We start from the raw sequence: 20,498 nt of genomic DNA, 5'->3' as shown, positions 1-20,498 counted from the left end.
TTATTTACCCAACAGTGGGATTACTAGCTTACACAGTAGCTCAGTTTTTAATTTTTGAGGAATCTCCAAACTGTTCTCCATAGTAGTTGTACTAAATTACATTGCCACCAACAGTGTACACAGGTTTCTTTCTCTCCATATCCTAGCCAGCATTTGTTATTGCCTGTCTTTTGCATATGAGTCATTTTAACTGGGGTGACATGATATCTTATTGTAAATTTGATTGGCATTTCTTTGATGATCAATGCCTGTTTTCCATTTGTATGTCCTCTTTTGAGAAATGTCTATTCAAATCTTTTGCCCATTTTTGATCAGGTTATTAGATTTTTTCCTATGGAGTTGTTTGAGCTATTTACATATTCCAGTTATTAATCTCTTGTTCAGATTCGTGGTCTGCAAATCTTTCTTCCATTTTGTGAGTTGTCTCTACACTTTGTTGATTGTATCCTTTGCTGAGCACTACAGCACTACTGTTTATTCTCACAAGCAATATATGGTTGTTCCAGTTTCTCCATATTCCTGCTTTTAAAGCTTTTTAAGCTTAAGATTTTTAACTTGATGTAATCTTATTTGTTCATATGTGCTTTGGTTGCCTGTGCTTCTGGAGTATGGCTCAATAAATCTTTGATCAGACCAATAACCTGGAGATTTCCCCAATGTTTTGTTGTGGTAGTTTCATAGTTTGAGGTTTTAGATTTAATTGTTTAATCCATTTTGATTTGCTTTATGTATATGGTGAGAGAGAGGAATTAACTTAGCCAAAGAAGTGAACAATTTGTATAATGGAAACTATGACACACTGAAGAAAGAAATCAAAGAGAACACTGAAAAGTGGGAAAATAGTCTATGCTCATGGATTGGAAGAATCATATTGTTAAAATGTCCAACAATGTTCCAAATCAAACTACAAATTCAATGTAATCCTTATGCAAAATTATTCAATGTTTCATTGGTATTTTGTTTCATTCTTTCGCATGTGTATATCCAGTTTTCCCAGCACCATTTGTTGAAGAGACTATCTTTTCCCCAGTGTATGTTCTTGCACCTTTGTTTAAAATGAGTTCACTGTAGGTGTGAACTCATTTTTAACCACATTGACTATTCTGGGTATTTTCTGCTTCTATATAAATTTTCGGATTTTTTTTTCCATTTCTGTGAAGAATGTCTTTGATATTTTGATAAGGATTGCATTGAATTTATAGATTGCTTTGGAACATTGTTGTACACTATATTGATTCTTCCAATCCACAAACATAGACTGTTTTCCAATTTTTTTCAGTGTTTTCTTTAATTTCTTTCTTCAGGGTCTTATAGTTTCCATTATTCAAATCGTTAACTTGTTTGGCTAAGTTAATTCCTAGGTATTTTATTTTCTGTGTGGCTATAGTAAATGGGATTACTTTTTAAATTTCCATTCCACATTGTTCACTTTGGTATATAGAAATGCAACTAATTTTTGTATGTTGATTTTGTATCCTTCAACTTTACTCAATTTATCAGTTCTAGTAGTTTTCTTTCTTTTTTTTTTTTTTTTTTTTTTGAGACGGAGTTTCGCTCTGTCGCCCAGGCTGGAGTGCAGTGGCCGGATCTCAGCTCACTGCAAGCTCCGCCTCCTGGGTTCACGCCATTCTCCTGCCTCAGCCTCCCGAGTAGCTGGGACTACAGGCGCCCACCACCTCGCTAGTAGTTTTCTTTTGGAGCCTTTAGGTTTTTCCAAATATAAGATCATATCATGTGCAAACAAAGGTAATTTGATTTCTTCCTTTCCAGTGTGGATTCCCTTTATATCTTGATCTTGTCTGACTGCTCTGGCTAGGACTTTCGGTATACTATGTCGAATAACAGTGGAGACAGTGTGAATCCCTATTGTGTTCCAGATCTTAGCAGAAAGGCTTTCTGTAATTATCTTTAATGCTAGAACTAAAGGATATATAGATATATATGTTTCTATATTTATATAAACACATAAAAGTTTGAGATCTAACATGATATTATAGTTTTATTGAATATAATGTACTGATTTAATATTTGTATTTTGGAGGAAATTAGACTACTTTGTAAATAACATGAATTTTGATGTCTCTACATGATTAAGTTAGACTATCTGATAACTTACATTAATAATTTTAGAAACACTTTCTGGAAAATTTGTACTGGCAATATACAGGCAATATAAATTGCATTAAAAGTTGTATTCTGTAAGTTAATGATGTCAGTTTAAGATGTATGGAGAACTTGAAATGCATTTTTGCATAAAAAAACTCAAGACATTCTAGTAATCACAAATTTTATCCACAATGAATTATAAGTACTGTTTGAACCTAATGTAAAATCAAATGTCATTAAGTAACTTGTCTTTTAAACATAAATATGTTTAAACACACAAAAACACTACTCAACCAAAGAAACAGATGGTAACTAAGATTAGCATTTTGAGGAACTGCCAAACTGTTTCCCAAAGTGACTGCATTATTGTATATTCTCACAAGCAATATATGGTTGTTCTGGTTTTTCTACATTCCTGCTAACACTTGTGATTGTCTCTTGTTTATTATAGCCACCCCACTTGGTCATGGTGTATAAATATTTTTATATATTCTGAAATTCAGTTTGCTAGGATTTTTTTGAGGATTTTTGAATCTATATTGGCAAGAGTTATTTTCTTTAGGTTTGTTCTAATGTCTTCATCTGGTTTTAATATCAGTGTAATATTTGATACATAGAATAAATTGGGAAGTTAGTTTATATATTATTTACATATTTTGAATTATATATAATTTGAAAATATTTTATCCCATTTGTTTTGTAGTTATTCTTTTCATTTTCTTTTTTTAAATAAATAATTCTTTTAAAAAAATTTTAGCTTTAGGGGATACATGTACAGGTTTCTTACATGAATATATTGTGTAATGGTGAAGTTTGGGCTTCTATTAGTACCCACCACCAAAATAGTGAACACTGTGCCAATAGGTAATTTTTTAACCCTCATCCCATCTCCCATTCTGCCCCATTTTAGAGTCCCCAATGTATATTACTTTCATCTTTATGTCCATTTGTACCCATTGTTCAGATCCAAATTCTAAGAATATATAATATTTAAATTTATGTTTTTGAGTTATTTCACTTAGGATAATGGCTCCCAGTTCCACCTATATTGCTACAAATTACATGATTTTATTCTTCTTAATGGCTGTATATTATTGCATGGTATGTGTACGTTCCATGGTGTGAGACATTTTCTTTGTCCAACCAACCATTGAGAGACATTTAGGTTCATTTCATGACTTTGCTATTGAGAATAGCACTGCAATAAACATACTAATACAGGTGTCTTTTTGATATAATGATTTATTTCACTTTGGGTAGAACCCAATAGTGGGATTGCTGGATTGATTAGTAGTTCTATTTTTAATTCTTTGAAAAGTCTCCATACTGTTTTCCATTGAGGTTTTACTAATTTACATTCCCATAACTGTGTATAAGCATTACCTTTTCTCTGCATCCATGTCAATATTGTTTTTCTTTTCTTTTTAATAATAGCCATTCTTACTCATTCTTACTGCTGTAAGATGGTATCTTACTATGGTTTTAATTTGCATTTATCTGATGATTAATAATGTTGATCATATTTTCATGTTTGTTGACTGCCTGTATGTCTTCTTTTGAGAAATATCTGTTTGTTTCCTTTGTCCATATTTTAATGGGGTTATTTTTGTTGTTGTTGAGTTGTTATTGAGTTGTTGGATATTAGTCATTCATCATAGGCATAATTTGCAAATATTTTCTTGCATTCTGTAGGTTGCTCATTTATTTACTCTGTTAATTAGCAGTTTTGCTGTGTGGAATCCTTTTAGTTTAATTAAATCTCATTTGTTTATTTTTGTTGCATTTGCTTTTGAAGGCTTTGTTATAAACTCTTTGCCTAAGGCAATGTCCAGAGAAGTTTTTCTAGGTTTTCTTCTAGGAATTTTATAGTTTCTGATCTTCCATTAAAGTATTTAATCCACCTTGAATTAATTTTTGTATATGGAGAGAGATAAGGGGTCTAGTTTCATTCTTCTGCATATAGCTAACCAATTTTTCTAACATCATTTATTGAATAGGGTGTTCTTTCTACATTGTTTATTTTTGTCATCTCTGTTGAAGATCAGTTGGTTGTAGGTATGCGGCATCATTTCTGGATTTTCTATTCTGTTTCATTTATCTGCGTGTCTATTTTTGCTTCAGTACCCTGCTGTTTTGGTTATTATATCTTTGTAGTATCATTTGAAGTCAGGTAATGTGATGCTGTCGGCTTAGTTCATTTTTGCTCAAGATTGCTTAAGGTATTTGGGCTCTTTTTTTTTTGGTTCTACATGATTTTTAGGATTTTTTCTTCTAATTCTGTAAATAATGACATTGATAATGTAAAAGGAATAATATTGAATCTATATATTGCTTTGGGCAATAAGATGATTTTAATGATATTGATTCTTCCAACCCAAGAACATGGGATGTTTTCACATTTGTTTGTTCCAAGTATGATTACTGTCGTCAGTGTTTTGCTGTTTGCTTTGTAGAACTCTTTCACCTCCTTGGTGAAATATATGTCTAGGTATGTTTTTTTTGTGGCTAATGTAAATGGGATTGCATTCTGGATTTTGCTCTCAGCCTGAACATTATTGGTGTATATAAATACTACTGATTTTATGAATTGATTTTGTATCCTGAAACTTTACTAGTCATTTATCAATTCTAGGAGTCTTTTGAAGGAATCTTTGGGGTTTTCTAGCTATAAGATAATGTCATCAGCAAACAGAGATAACTTGACTCCTTCTTTTCCAATTTGAATACCTTTTATTTTTTTCTCTTCCATAATTACACTGGCTAGGACTTCCAATATCATGTTGAATAAGAGTGGTGTGAATGTACGTGCTTCTTTTGTCCCAGGTATTTATTTGGAATGTTTTCAACTTTTCCATATTTAGAACGATCTTGGCTGTGGATTTTGTTTTAAATGATCCTTATTATTTCAAGATAAGTTCCACTGATTTGTATGTGGTGTTTATATCTAAAGAAAAGTTGAATTTTATTGAATCCTTTTTCTGCATCTATTGAGATGATTATGTGGTTTTTGTTTTAAATTCTGTTTATGTGGTGTATCACATTTATTGATTTGTGTATGTTGAACTATCCTTATACTCTAGAAAAAAACCTGCTTGATTGTGATGTATTACTTTTTCATGCAGTGTTGGATTTGGTTTGTGATATAGTTTAGTTCTGTGTCCCCATCCAAATCTCATCTTGAATTGTGCTCCCATAATTCTCATGTGTTGTGGGAGGGACCCGGTGACAGATAATTTGAATCATGGGAGCGGTTTCCCTTATATTATGAGAAGTCTCATGAGAGCTGATGGTTTTATCAAGGGTTTCTGCTTTTGCATCCTTCTCATTTTCTCCTGCTGCTGCCATGTAAGAAGTGCCTTTCACTTCCTGCCATGATTCTGAGGACTCCCCATGTGGGACCCTAAGTCCAATTAAACCACTTTTTCGTCTCCGTCTTGGGCATGTCGTTATCAGCAGCATGAAAACAGACTAATACAGTAAATTGGTACCAGTAGAGTGGAGCGTTGCTGAAAAGATACCTGAAAATGCGGAAGCAACTTTGAAATTGGTAAGAGGCAGAGGCTGGAACAGTTTGGAGGGCTCAAAAGAACACAAGAAGATGTGGGAAAGTGTAAAACTTCCTAGAGACTTGTTAAGTGGCTTTGACTAAAAGCCTGATAGTGATACGAACAATAAGGTCCAGGCTGAGGTGGTCTCTCTCAAATGGAGATGAGAAAATTGTTGGGAATTGGAACAAAGGTGACTCTTGTTATGTTTTAGTAAAGAGACTGGCATCATTTTACCCCTGCCCTAGAGATTTGTGAAACTTTGAACTTGAAAGAGATGATTTAGGGTATCTGGTGGAAGAAATTTCTGAGAGCAAAGCATTCAAGAGGTGACTTGGGTGCTATTAAAGGCATTCAATTTTAAAAGGGAAGCAGAACATAAAAGTTCAGAAAATTTGCAGCCTGACAATGTGATAGAAAAGAAAGTTCCATTTTCTGAGGAGAAATTCAAGCCAGCTGCAGATATTTGCATAAGCAACGAGGAGCCAGATGTTAATCCCCAAGGCAATGGAGAAAATATCTCCAGGGCATGTCAGAGACCTTTGTGGCAGCCTCTCCCATCACAGACCCAGACGTCTAGGAAGAAATAATGGTTTCATGGGCAAGGCCCAGAGTCCCTGTGCTGTGTGCACTCTAGGGGCTTAGTGCCCTGCATCCCAGCTGCTCCAGGCATGGCTGAAAGGGGCCATTGTAGAGCTCAGGCTGTGGCTTCAGAGGGGGCAAGCCCCAAGCCTTGGCAGCTTCCACATGGTGTCAAGCCTGCGGGTGCGAAGAAGTCAAGAATTGGGATTTGAGAACCTCTGCCTAGATTTTCGAAGATGTACGGAAATGCCTGAATGCCCAGGCAGAAGCTTGCTGCAGGGGTGGGGCTCTCATAGAGAACCTCTGCTAGGGCAGTGCAGAAGGGAAATGTGGAGTTGCAGCCCCCACACAGAGTTCCTACTAGGGCACCACCTAGTGGAACTGTGAAAAGAGGACCACCATCCTCCAGACCCAAGAATGATAGATCCACCTACAGCTTGCACTGTGCACCTTGAAAAGCCACAGACATCAACTCCAGCACATGAAAACAGCTGGGAGGGAGGGTATACCCTGCAAAGCCACAGGGGCAGAGCTGCCCAAGACCATGGGAACCCACCTCTTACATTATCATTACTTGGATGTGAGACCTGGAGTCAAAGGAGATCATTCTGGAGCGTTAAAATTTGACTGCCTCGCTGGATTTTGGACTTGCATGGGCCCTGTAGCCCATTTGTTTGGGCCAATTTCTCCCATTTGGAATGGTTGTATTTACCCAATACCTGTACCTCCATTGTGTCTAGAAAGTAACTAGCTTGCTTTTGATTTTACAGGCTCATAGACTGAAGAGCCTTGCTTTGTCTTTGATGAGACACTGGACTGTCAACTTTTGGGTTAATGCTGAAACGAGTTAAGGCTTTGGGGGATTGTTGGAAAGGCATGATTGGTTTTGAAATGTGAGGACATGAGATTTGGAGGGGTCAGGGGTAAAACGATATGGTTTGGCTTTGTGTCCGCACCCAAATCTCATGTTGAATTGTACTCCTACAATTACCACATGTTGTGGGAAGGTTCCCTTTGGAGACAATCTGAATTATGGGGGCAGTTTCCTCAATACTGTTCTTGTGGTAGTGAATAAGTCTCACGAGATCTGATGGTTTTATCAGGGGTTTCTGCTTTTGCATCTTTCTCATTTTCTCTTACCATCGCCATGTAAGAAGTGTCTTTCACCTCCCACCATGATCTGTTGTATCATGATTCTGAAGCCACCCCAGCCATGTGTAACTGTAAGCCCAGTTAAACCTCTTTTTCTTCCCAGTCTCAGGTGTGTCTTTATCAGCAGCATAAAAATGTACGAATACAGTTTGCTAAAATTTTGTTGAGAATATTTGCATGTATGTTCATCAGGGATATTGGCTTACTGTTATCTTTTCTGTTGTGTTCTTGAGCGATTTTGTTATCAGGGTGATATTGGTTTCGTAGAGTGCATTAAGGAGGAGCCTTTCTCCTCAGTGTTGTGGAATAGGTTTCAGAAATATTGGTACCAGCTCCTCTTTGACATCTGGTAAAACTCAGCTATGAATCCATCTGGTCCTAGGCTTTTCTGTTGAGAGATTTTATATAACCGATTGAATTTAATTAATCATTATTAGTTTGTTCAGGATATTTATTTCTTTCTGATTCATTCTTGATGGTCGATGTATTTCCAGGAATTTATCCATTTACTCCAGCTTTTTGGGTTTGTGTGTGTAGAGATGGAGACATGTTCATTGTAGTCTCTGATGAGCTTTCGTATTTCTGTGGTATCAGTTTATCAGTTGTAATATTACCCTTATCATTTCTTACTGTGCTTATTTGAATCGTCTTTCTCTTTATCTTGGTTAATCTAGCTTGTGGTCTATCCATTTTTTTCATTCTCTAGAAGAACCAACTTTTTATTTTCTCGATTCTTTGTTTCATTTTTCTGGTCTCAATCTCATTTAGTTCTTCTCTGATCTTTGTTATTCCTTTCTTCTGTTAGCTTCGGATTTGGTTTGTTCTTGTTTTTCTGTTTCCTTAAGGTACAACATTACGATGTCAATTTGAAATCTTTCTATCTTTTTAAAATAGGCACTTAACACTATAAACTTCTTCTTAGTACTACTTTGGCTGTATCCCAGAGGTTTTGGTCTGTTGTATCTCTGTTTTCGTTTGTTTCAATTACTTTTTATTTCTGCTCTAATTCAGTTGTTTACTCAAAAGTCAATGAGGAGTAAGTGTTTTAGTTTTCATGTATTTGTGTAGTTTTGAAAGTTCCTCTTTGTATTGATCTCTTTTTTATTTGTTTGTTTATTTGTTTGTTTTTTGTGAGACGGAATCTCACTCTGTTGCCCAGGCTGGAGTGCAGTGGCATGATCTCAGCTCACTACAGCCTCTGCCTCAGGGTTCAAGCAATTCTCCTGCCTCAGCCTCCCAAGTAGCTGGGACTACAGGTGACACCACCACGCCCGGCTAATTGGTATTGATTTCTAATTGCACTGTGGTCTGAGATGATACTTGATGAGATTTTGATTTTTTAAATTTATTGAGACTTGCTTTATGACCAGGCATACAATGAATTTTATAGAATGTTCCATGCACAGATGGGAAAAATGTATATTCTGTGGTTGTTGGGTTGAGTGTTCTGCAAATGAATATTAGGTCCATATGGTCTAGAGTACAGTTTAAGTCCAGAGGTTTTTGTTGTTGATGATTTACTGTCTCTGTGATCTATCTAGTGCTATCGGTGAAATGTTGAAATTCTCCAGTATGATTGTATTGCCTCTATCTCTTTTTTTAGATGTAATAGTATTTGTATTATGAATCCGTGTGCTCCAGTATTGGGTGCTTACATATTTAAGATGGTTGAATCTGCTTGTTGTTTTCGATGTTTTATTATTATATAATGCCCTTCTCTCTTAGAAATGCCTATAAGTCATAGGTTTGGTCACTTTACATAACCCCATATCTCTCAAAATCTTTGTTCATTTAATTAAGTTCCTTTTTCTTTACTTTTGTCTGATTGGATTAATTCAAAAGACTAATCTTTAGGCTCTTTAATTCTTTCTTCTGCTTGTTCTAATCTGTTGTTAAAGTTTTTAATTGTATGTTGAAATTCCTTCACTAAATTTTTCATTTCTAGAAGTTCTGTTTTTTTTTTTTATTATTTTTTTAAAACTATATCTATCACATCTTTCATATCCTAAATTGCTTTTTTGGTTTATTTGTGTTGGTTTTCAACTTTCTCTTGAATCTATCTCACTGACCTTCCTTACAGTTCACATTTTAAATTCTTTATCTGCCATTTTAGAAGTTTCATTTTGATTAGGATCCATTGCCATAGAGCAGCATAATTCTCTGGTGGTGTTGAAATACTCTGTCTTTTTGTATTGTCAGAGTTTTTGTGCTGATTTCTTTTCATCTGAAGAAGCTGTCATTTCTTATTTTTGGAATTGCTATAATTTAATTGGGACTTTAAAAAAATTGTTTCTCCCTTGAGCGGCTGACTATAGTGTATGTTGTGTATGATCATTTGGCTTTGTTTCTGGGTGCTTCCAGGGGACCAAGGCTCTGTGTGGGTTCATTTGTTAGAGATAACTTTGCCTCATGGCTTCCTCAAATTCTACTTGTTGTAGCTATGTACTGGGTGGATGAGCTGACTCACTATCTTCTGTGGGGCTGGGAATGCAGGTGTCCCAGGAAGCTTCTTTTGTACTCTAGTACTGTGGCCTTCTGTCAGCAAGGTTTTTATTTGGTGTTACAGTTTTGTCTCCTGTCCAGTAGGTGGTGATTTAAGAGCAAGGGTTAGCTTGCCATCAGGTACACTGATGATGAGTGGAAGCACCCACCCTGATAGGATAGCAGAGGAAGTTCCTGGTGGGAGGCACTGAGGTCTGGGGTGAGAGAGAGGGGGCTGTCTCAGCTCCTTGTCCTGGGCAGGCAGAAGTATGATTTAGTTTACTATCAGGCCCCTGTTAGTGAATAGGGCTCATAAACTTCAGTTCAGATATACCCTGTCTTTCCCTCTGGGCCTCAGTGCATCTGAGGTCTGTGGGAAATGCCCCTCTTGTGGTTACCTCTGACATGGCCTCAGGGCAGAACATCTTTGCCCTGATCCAAAAAAAAAAAAACTCTGCAGCTGCCCTCCATTGCAGGAATGCTGCTGCTTGGTGTAGGGAGCAGGAGATTATCCTACTCTTCCTGACACCCAGGACCACAAGCACACTTTCAACCTGGGTCCAGCAACCATGAATAGCACTGGAAAGGCTGTCTCTAAGCGCACTTGTGCCAGCTTCCAGCAGGAAAGGCCTCAGCTGTGTCTGCAGTAGTGTGAGGGGGTAAGAGGAGATACCCTCTCCATGTCTGCTCCCAGCCACTAGTGTTGCTTGTCTGCTGGTGATACGGTTTGCCTCTGTGTCCCCACCCAAATTTCACCTTGAATTGTAGTAATCCCATGTGTCATGGTAATTGAATCATGGGGGCGAGTTTTTCCCATGCTCTTCTTGTGATAGTGAATAAGTCTCATGAGATCTGATCGTTTCATAAAGGGGAGTTCCCCTGCACGTGTTCTCCTGCATACCTCCATGTAAGACGTGACTTTGTTCCTCATTCACCTTCCACCGTGATTGTAGGGCATCCCCCACCATGTGGAACTGTGTGCCAAAGTAATCCTCTTTCCTTTATAAATTACCCAGTCGCAGGTATGTCTTTATTAGCAGTGTGAGAACAGCCTAGTACAGCTGGGACAGAACAATGCTTCCTCTCTCCGGACAGCTGCACTGTGCTGTGCTTCCTTTATCCCGAGAGGGGTTTGGTGAGGTATGCTCTCCTCACCTAGGGGCTATCCATCCTAAGGGCTAGATCTCCAGGGATTCACTGGTCCCCTGTGGCTGCCAAAGCCAGAGCAGATTCTGGGGAACATTTGTGGGGCATCTGGGGATAAGGCAACCTTGGTAGTTGCCCTTGATGGAGGCACAACCAATGCAGTGCCTGCTCCCTCAGTTTGGATATGAAGGAGTGCCTGTGCTCTTGCAGGAGCTAGTCACTTGTCGCTCTGACCCCAAGAAGCTCCTAAATTGTCAAGGACAGTGTTGCCTGGGCACCAGAGGGCAGAGAGGCTCCTGGACAATTCAGTGGTCAGCAGTCTATTGCAGGGGCGAGGAGAGAAGAGAATACTCACACCTACCCTTTGCATGGGACTCCAGGTTCCTTGGAGTCCAATCTGCCAGATTCTTGCTGCCTTCCCTTTCTGCACTCCAGTTTCTTCCCATGGGTTTCCTGACAGGTTTCAGCACTCTTCCCTCAGCTTTCCGCTCCTGGAATGACCATTCACTTATAATTTTGATCTTTCTGAGGAAAGCTTACATCCTTTGTCTCTAGTTGGTCATCATTTCCCTGCTTCCACTACCACATTGTCTTGATTACTGTAGACTTGCAGTAAGATTTGAAATAAAAAAATACAAGTCCTCCAACTTTGTTCTCCTCTTCCAAGATTGTTTTGGCTACGTGCTAGTCACAGAGTGGCAGAGGCTGTGGTGGAGTTATCTTGATCTCCTGCAGCAGAGCACATGGAGCAGTGAAGAATGGACCACCGTTCATTTTCTTGATGATATTCTTTTGCAGCATAAAAGTTTTCAATTTTCATAAAGTTCAAATTATTATTTTTTCTTTTGTTTTTTTTTTTTAACTCAAATCATGAAGATGTATGCCTCTGCTTTCTTTCAAGAATTTTATAGCTTTTATATTTAGATTTCATCCACTTGAGATACAAGCAAGCTGACCAAATTCATTCTTTTTCATGTGGATATCCAGTTGTTTGGGAACTTTTTGCTGAAATGTCTATTATTTTCCCCATTGAATTGTGTTGGCATCATTGTTTGAAATAAATTAACCACAAATTATAAGGGTTTACATCTGGACTCTTAATTAAATTATATTAATGTATTTGTCTATTCTTATGCCACTACAAACTTTTATTACTGTAGCTTTGAAATAAGTTTTGAAATGAAACAGTGAAACTCCTTTGACTTTGTTCTCCTTTTTCAAGATGGTTTTGGCTACGTTTAAATTTTTATGTAATTTTAGGATTAGTTTGTCAATTTCTGAAAAAAAAAAAAAAAAAAAGCCATATGTTACTTTGATCGACATTGTGCTGAATCTGTAGGTCAATTTGAAATGTATTGCCATTTTCACAATATTGTCTTCTGATCCATGAATATGAGTGTTTCTAATTATTTAGATATTTCTCAGTTTTCACCAACAGTGTTCAGTAGTTTTCACAATATTTATTTTGAACTTCTTCTTTACATTTATTCCTAAGTATTTTATTCTTTTTGATGGTATGGAAGATAAAATCATTATTGTAATTTCATTTTAGATTGCCCATTTCTAGTGTGTAGAAACACAGTTGATTTTTCTGTATTCATTTTGAATTTCTTTTATGAAATTCTTTCCTAAAGATTTTATTATTTTTATGTTATTTTCAATGGGATTATCTTCTTAATTTTATATTACTTGTTCATCAATAGAAATAAATTGTATTTTGTTTATTGCTCTTATAATCTGCAAGCTTGTTGAGTTCATTTCTTAGTTCTAATAGTTTTTTTGGTGGCTTCCTAAATATACATATTTTTAAAGAAGAGTTATGGAGGCAGAGACTGCTAGTACACATCAGTGCCTATTTTGTCTTCTTTACTTGGTTCCGTGTCTAAACTGAATTTCTCAACTGAATTTCTTGTGTGGCCATAAGTCTGAGTTCTAGCCAATGGGTTGTGGGTTAAAGTGGTACACACTGCTTTCAGCTAGGATCTACATTTTTCTAGGCCATCCCATAGTGCTCCACATCCCTTTACTACAGACAATGATGAGGATGTAGTAAAGAATTCTGATGTCTGAGAAAATGGTCGATAGTACAAACATTAAGGAGCCAGAATTTAAACTCTAATGGAGTAGACCGTTTCACTCCACTGCAGACTAAATTTTGTCACTTACCCCTACCCCCATCAAATTTATGTGTTAAAGCCCAACTCCCATAGGGACTATATTTGGAAATAGTTCTTTAGGTGGTAATTAAGATTAGAGTGAGGCCCTAATGTGATAGAATTGGTGACCTTATAAGAAAAAGAAGAAAAATAAACAATCTGACAATGCATCTTAAAGATCTAGAAAATCAAGAGCAAAACAAACCCAAAAGTAGTAGAAGAAAATAAATAATAAAGATCAGAGCAGAAATAAATAAAATTGAAATGGAAAAAAGAACAAAAAAGATCAATGAAACAAAAAGTTGTTTTCTTGAAACCCTAAGCAAAATTGACAAACCTGTAGTCAGATTAACTGAAAAAAAAGATAAGTTTCAAATAAAATCAGAAATGTAAAAGGAGACACAACAATTCATACTGCAGGAATTCAGTGGATCATTGATGGCTACTGTGAGCAAATATATATCAATAGATTGAAAAATATAGAAGAAATAAACAAATTCCTAGACACATACAACCTATCAAGATTGAACCAACAGGAAATCCAAAACCTGAACAGACCAATAACAAGTAATGAGATTGAAGCTATAATAAAATGTCTCCCAGTAAAGAAAAGTCCGGTACCTGATGGCTTCACTGCTGAATTCTATCAAACATTTAAGCAAGAACTAATACCAATGTTACCCAAACTATTCTGAGAAATAGAGGAGGAAATGCTTCCAAACTCATTCCATGAGGCACAGATTACCCTGATACCAAAACCAGACAAAGACACATCAAAAAAAGAAAACTACAGACCAATACATCTGATGAATATTGATGGAAAAATGCTCAACAAAATACTCGTGAACCAAATTCAACCATACATTAGAAAGACCGTTCACTATGAATGGGGATAGGAGAGACATACCTTATCATAATTAAAGCCATATACTACGGACTCACAGCTAGTATCATAAAGAATAGGGAATAACTGAAAGCCTATCCTTTAAATCTGGAACTCTATAGTAAAAAAATCTAGTAATCTCATCAAAAAATAGGAAAGATATTTTCATAGGAATTTCTCAAAGAAGACATACAAAGGCAAACAGACATGAAAAGGTGCTCAATATCACTGACCATCAGAGAAATGCAAATCAAAGCTACAAATTACATATAACCTCACCCCAGTTAAAATGGCCTGTCTCCAAAAGGCAGGCAATAACAAATGCTGGTGAGAATGTGGAGAAAAGGAATCCTTGTACACTGTTGGTAGTCATGTAAATTTGTACAGTCACCGTGGAGCACTCTTTGGAGATTGCTCAAAATAACTAAAAATTGAGCTACCATATGATCCAGCAATATCACTGCTGAGTATATACCCAAAAGAAAGGAAGTCAGTATATCAAAGAGAATCTGCATTCCTGTTTGCTGCAGCACTGTTTACAAGAGAAGATTTGGAAGCAACCTAAGTGTCCATCAACAGATGAATAGATAAAGAAAACGTGGTACTTATAAACAATGGATCACGATTCAGCCATTTAAACAAAGAATGAGAACCTGTCATTTGCAACAACATGGGTGGAACTGAAGATCATAATGTTAAGTAAAATAAGCCAGGCATGGAAAGACAAACATCACATGTTCTCACTTATTTGTGGGATATAAAAATCAAAACAATTGAACTTATGAACACAGAGAGTAGAAGGATGGTTACCAGAGGCTGGGAAAGGTAGTGCGGGATTTAGGGGGAGATGGAGATGGTTAATGGGTACAAAAAATAGATAGAATGAATAAGACCTACTATTTGATAGCACAACAGCGTGACTATAGTCAATAATAACTTAATTATACTTTTTCAAATAAACATTTTTTGGATTTTTTGTAACTGAAAAGATAAATGCTTGAGGGAATGGATATCCCATTTTTCATAAGTGCTTATTTCACATTGCATGCTTGTATTGAAACATCTCATGTACCACGTAAATGTATACACCTAATATATAACCACAAAAATCAATAATAAGAATAACAAAAGAAAAGGAAAAAAAAAGATCTCTCTCTGTCTTTCTCTCCACCATCGAGGACATATCAAGTAGTGAGAAGGCAACTGTCTATGAGCCAAGTAGAGAGCCCTCGTTAGAAATCAAATTGACCAGCATCTTGGTCTTGACTTTCTAATTCTCCAGAACTGTAAGAAAATAACGTTCTATTGTTTAAGCTCCCCCGCCTGTGGTACTTTTTATGGCTGGCTAAGCTCACTGGTACATGCTCCTATCGTGCCAATCTGCTTCAGACCATGACACGAACTAGCAGTAAAGCTAAATTTATTGTCTGAAGCCAATAAGACTTGGAGTTGTTTGCTAAAGTAGTTAACGTGCTCTAACTAATATGGTAACAGAAGCAAATATGTGGAAAGATAATAATAAAAGAACATATGACAGCTGCCACAGATTTTAGTATTTTGACAATGGTCATAACTCAGTGAAGCAGGAAATTAACCATAGGATTTGAACATGCGGAATATTACCTCCAGGTTCTTCGACAAAGTAGATAGTCATTATGTTACTTCATAAAATGCTAAGAGGAAGAAGAATGATAATTGTAATTTTAGAAATTCTTCAAAAAGAATGTTATGTCAACCATTTGAAAGGCCAAATTCAATTTAGCAATTTTGAGTCTAGAACACGCCAGCTGTTTGATCTTTCATACTTGTCAAAATAAGAAAGTCAGGGAAAATTATGAACAGAGGAATATGCTCTAGCAAGTATATTCCTGGTCTGGGGACTGAAACAAAAGCAGTAAAAGAAAAATTGGCTGAGGTAATGTACCCCAATTCTTAAATTTGAGGTCCATATCTGATAAGTCCATTTAAACCATGGCTACAGTATTGAGTTGGAAATTTTTGTTATTTCTCAAATAAAAAAGTATGTTTTCAATTGTATATTTTTAAGAGGGGGCATAATCATAGCATATTTGAGCCATTGCGTATCTACAAAGGTTTTCATGTTCACATTTTGGTGAATAAAACGTGATTAGTTTGTTGATCACAATAGAGTAGGCTATGCTTTAACAGTAAATATGACCCCAAATCTTAATGATTACATAAACGTTTGGTAGGCAGAATAATGCCTACTCCTTGCCAAAGATGTCCATATCCTAATCCCAGAAACCTGTGAATATGTTACCATGGTAACAGGAAATTTGCAGATGTGATTAAGTTAAGAATCTTGAGATGATGAGATTATCCTGGCATACCTGGGTAGCCCCAGTGTAATCACAAGGGCTCTCATAAGAGAGAGATGGGAAGGTCAAAGTCAAGAAGTGTATATGGTGATAGAAACAGAGGTTGGAGGAATGTGATCACGAATTAAGATGTAGGCAGCCCCTAGAAGCTGTAAAAATCAAGGAACATCTTGTCCTCTAAAGTCTTCAGAGAGAATGCAAATGGGCCATCATCTTGATTTTAGCTCTGTGAGAACTATTTGTACTTTTGGTCTCCTCCAGAACTGTTAGATTATAATGTGTTTTTTTTTTTTTTTTTTTGTATTTTTAACTCACTATAAATTTATGATAATTTGTTATAGGAGCAACTGAAAACAAATACAGGAAGTTTATTCTTATTAATATCACAATGGAAATGCAGGTCTGATTGTTTTTCTTCCAGTAGTAATTTATGATTTTATTTATTTTATATATTTCAATTTAATTTAATTTTAGACAGGGCTTCACTGTGTTTCCCAGGCTGGAGTGCAGTGGCTCAATCCTAGCTCACTGCAGCCCCAAAGTTCTGGGCTCAATCGATCCACTTGCTTCACCCTCTTGTGTAGCTGGGACTACAGGTACACATCACCACACTTGACTTATTTTTCATTTTTTTATAAACAAAGCGTTTCACTAGATTGCCCAGGCTGCTCCTGAACTCGTGCCAAGTGATCTTCCCACCTCAGCCTCTGAAGCTGCTCAGATTACAGGCATGAGCCACCACGCCCAGCCACTTTTCTTAGAATTGATCTGCATTCCTTTGCCTTTTGTATTATCCTTTAGAATTTGATCTTTCTCATGTCTGTTCTCTACTTTCTGAAATATTTCATTTAGTTGATTTTCTTAGAATCATTTATTAGGTTGCTGCAAAAGTAATGGTGGTTTTTACCATTTACTTTTAATTTTACCTATTAAAATGTAACTTTTTCCACAGTGTTCATTACGCTGATTTTTAAAATATAGATGTTAAATAAAGTATTAAAGTTCAATCTGAAGTGAATATGTAATATTCATGCTTACTTGTCATCATTATAAATAATTAGAAAAAACATTAAATATTTCATAGCATTTATATGAAGATACAATTAGGTAATATGTGTAAAGTGTTCAGCACCAAAACCTCAAGCTTAGAAATGGCTGTTGATTTACATTATTTGCACTTAGGATTATGGCAGTTACTGAACTTTTTCTGGGAATAGACATACAAAGGTGAATAGAACACCAGTCCTTTCTTTGGAGTGCATAGTTGTGTGAGAATAAATGGACATTTAAATAGATAGTTACGGGACATAATATGTGTTAGGTGTTAGAGAAGGATTCTATGCTACATATATTTATTACCTTAAAAATTAATGTCTTAGTCAGCTGGGTTTATAATAAGATGGTAAATGTGTCCCAGGTTTTTCAAAACTCTTTAAATACTTTATTTACTAAAAAATCAGTATCTAAAAGCAGCTGAAGAGTTTCCATTTGAGTAAAATATGAACAATGTAATTCATAATTCATTGTTATAATTTGAGAACCATTTTCACGTTCAATCTCCAGTTTTGTTATTTCAACATTTGTGAGTCTTTGGATTTTGCCCAAACCTTAAAGCACTGTTATTTTTACTAATTATAATTTAGTATAATTGGCAAACTACAATGTCTAGTTCAGCATATCTGAAATTAGGTGACTCTATCCCACTGATTTTAATAAATGTGCCAAATTTTTCTCTAAAGCATATGGATAAATATTGAAGTATGATTTCAGAAGGGTGATCTAGCATTCACCTCTTGAGAAGATTTTTGTTTCTGACACATCCTGTTTTCCCATATGGTATATATTATAGAACTTAAAGCTATTATTGCAATAATTATTACCTCTTGTGACCAAGGGAGTATTTATAAAACAAGTGTTAGGGTTTAAAGAAATAGAGTCCTGAAGCACTTTAAAAAAGCAGATTTTCAGTAATCTTTGCAACTTTACATTATGCAGAATTATTTTCCAGGATGACTGGAATAAAGCCTAAGCAAACATTTTCAAAATTATACAAGTAATAGCTATTCCTCTGTTATTTCTACAGGTTGAGCTATTTAGTCATTATGGTATCTATTACCTAATAATTAATAATGGCAAATGACCACAGTTAGATGTAATTATTTTAGACCTTTTAATATTCTTAATAATGATATAAATGAAATTGATAAAATTAATAGTTGTTTGAATACAATAGTTTGCATTTAATCAATGTTTTATAATTTTCAAACCACTTACATATCCAACATGTTATTTTACCTTTACAATTACTCTGTAAGATAAGAAATACGTTAAAATACCTATATTACACAAGAGTAAACTCATGCCAAAGAGTTAAGCAACCTAAAATAGATCCTAAACAAATTAGTTACACATTTGAGAATAGAACTACTTTTGTTTATTCCAAAATATAAAATAAATCCCAGTGGTCTTTGTAAAAAGTATACTCTAAAAATGTATATAAAAATACATACAGTAACTTTTGAAGCAAATGGTGGTTCTATCATATTGATCTACCCCAGAATCCTCAATTTATCTCATTATCCTTATTTCATAATTACATCCTTATTACAAAACAAAGCCATGCTCCAGTTGACCGAGCTCCTCACAACTATTATTATAATTTTTGTTTTTTATTGATACATAACAGATGTACATATTTTTGAGATACATGGAATAAGATAATTCATGTAAACTTTTTACATTTGATAAACATCAATTCAGTGTAGTTGGGATACATTCATTGCCTTAAATATTTGTCGTTTCTTTATGCTAGGCACATTTGCATTATTCTCTATTAGTCACAATAGGATAGGCTTTGCTGAAACAGTTAATATGACCCCAAATCTTAATGGTTACATAAATGTTTGGTAGGCAGAATAATGCCTCCTCCTTGTCAAAGATGTCCATATCCTAATCCCAGAAACCTGCAGAATATGTTACCATGGTAATAGGAAATTTGCAGATGTAATTGGGATACATCCATTGACTTAATATTTATGCTAGGCACATTTGCATTATTTTCTGCAAGCAATTTTTATATATAAAATAATTATAAATGATAGTCACTGATTTATCAAACATTGTCTTATTTCCTCTATCAAACCGTATATTAGTACCCATGAATCAACCACTCTTTAACTCCCTCTTCTTCCTAATTCTTATGTGTAACTACTAGAAGTGTCATATTAGCTCCAATTGGCTTAGATGTTTTAATTACCGGCATAGTTAACTTTAAAAAAAACTACAATTTTTTTCTCCAAAGTGCTTGTATTTGTCCGTTTTCACACTGCTATAAATAACTTCTTGAATCTGGGTAATTTATAAAGAAAAGAGGGTTAATTGAATCACAGTTCTGCATGGCTGGGAAGGCCTCATGAAACTTACAATGATGGCCAAAGAGGAAGCAGGCATGTCATACATGATGGCAGGAGAAAGAGAGAGCAAGCGAAGGGGGAAAAGTTCCTTATAAAACCATCAGATTTCATGTGAATTTACTCACTATTATGTGAACAGTGTGGGGGAAACAGCCCCCATGATCCAATTACCTCCCCTGAAGTCCCTCCTCCAACATGTTAGAGATGAGATTTGGGTGGAGACACAGAGCCCAACCATATAACTCTGCCCCCAGCCCCTCCCAAATCTCATGTCATCACATTTCAAACACAATTGTACCTTCCAAACAGTCCCCCAAAGTCTTAACTCATTTCAGCATTAACTCAAAAGTCTAAGTCCAAAGCCTTTTCTGAGACAAGTCAAGTTCCTTCTGCCTATAAGCCTGTAAAAAAAGAAAAAGTTAGTTACTTCCAAGATACAAATACAAAACAATTTAGTTACTTCCAAAAGAGTACAGGCATTGGATAAATTCTCCCATTCCAAATGGGAGAAATTGGCCAAAACAAAGGGGCTACAGGCCCCATGCAAGTCAGAAATCCTGTAGGGCCATCACTAAATCTTAAAGCTTTGAAGTAATCTATTTTGACTCCATGTTTCACATCGAGAGGATGCTGATGCAAGGAGTGGGCTCCCACATCCTTGGGCAGCTCTGCCCCTGTGGTTTTGCAGGGTACAG

General features: G+C 35.9%; 1 long non-coding RNA gene across 1 annotated transcript in view; it reads left to right on the top strand.

Annotated features, from left to right (window-relative positions):
• LOC110742782 overlaps positions 1–20,498 on the top strand; it is a 107,799-nt gene that overhangs the window by 15,836 nt on the left and 71,465 nt on the right. The window lies entirely within an intron of this gene.

Source organism: Papio anubis, chromosome 4, assembly GCF_008728515.1.
Source record: "Papio anubis isolate 15944 chromosome 4, Panubis1.0, whole genome shotgun sequence".
Classification (NCBI taxonomy): Eukaryota; Metazoa; Chordata; class Mammalia; order Primates; family Cercopithecidae; genus Papio; species Papio anubis.
This window is presented reverse-complemented; position numbering and strand designations above follow the sequence as displayed.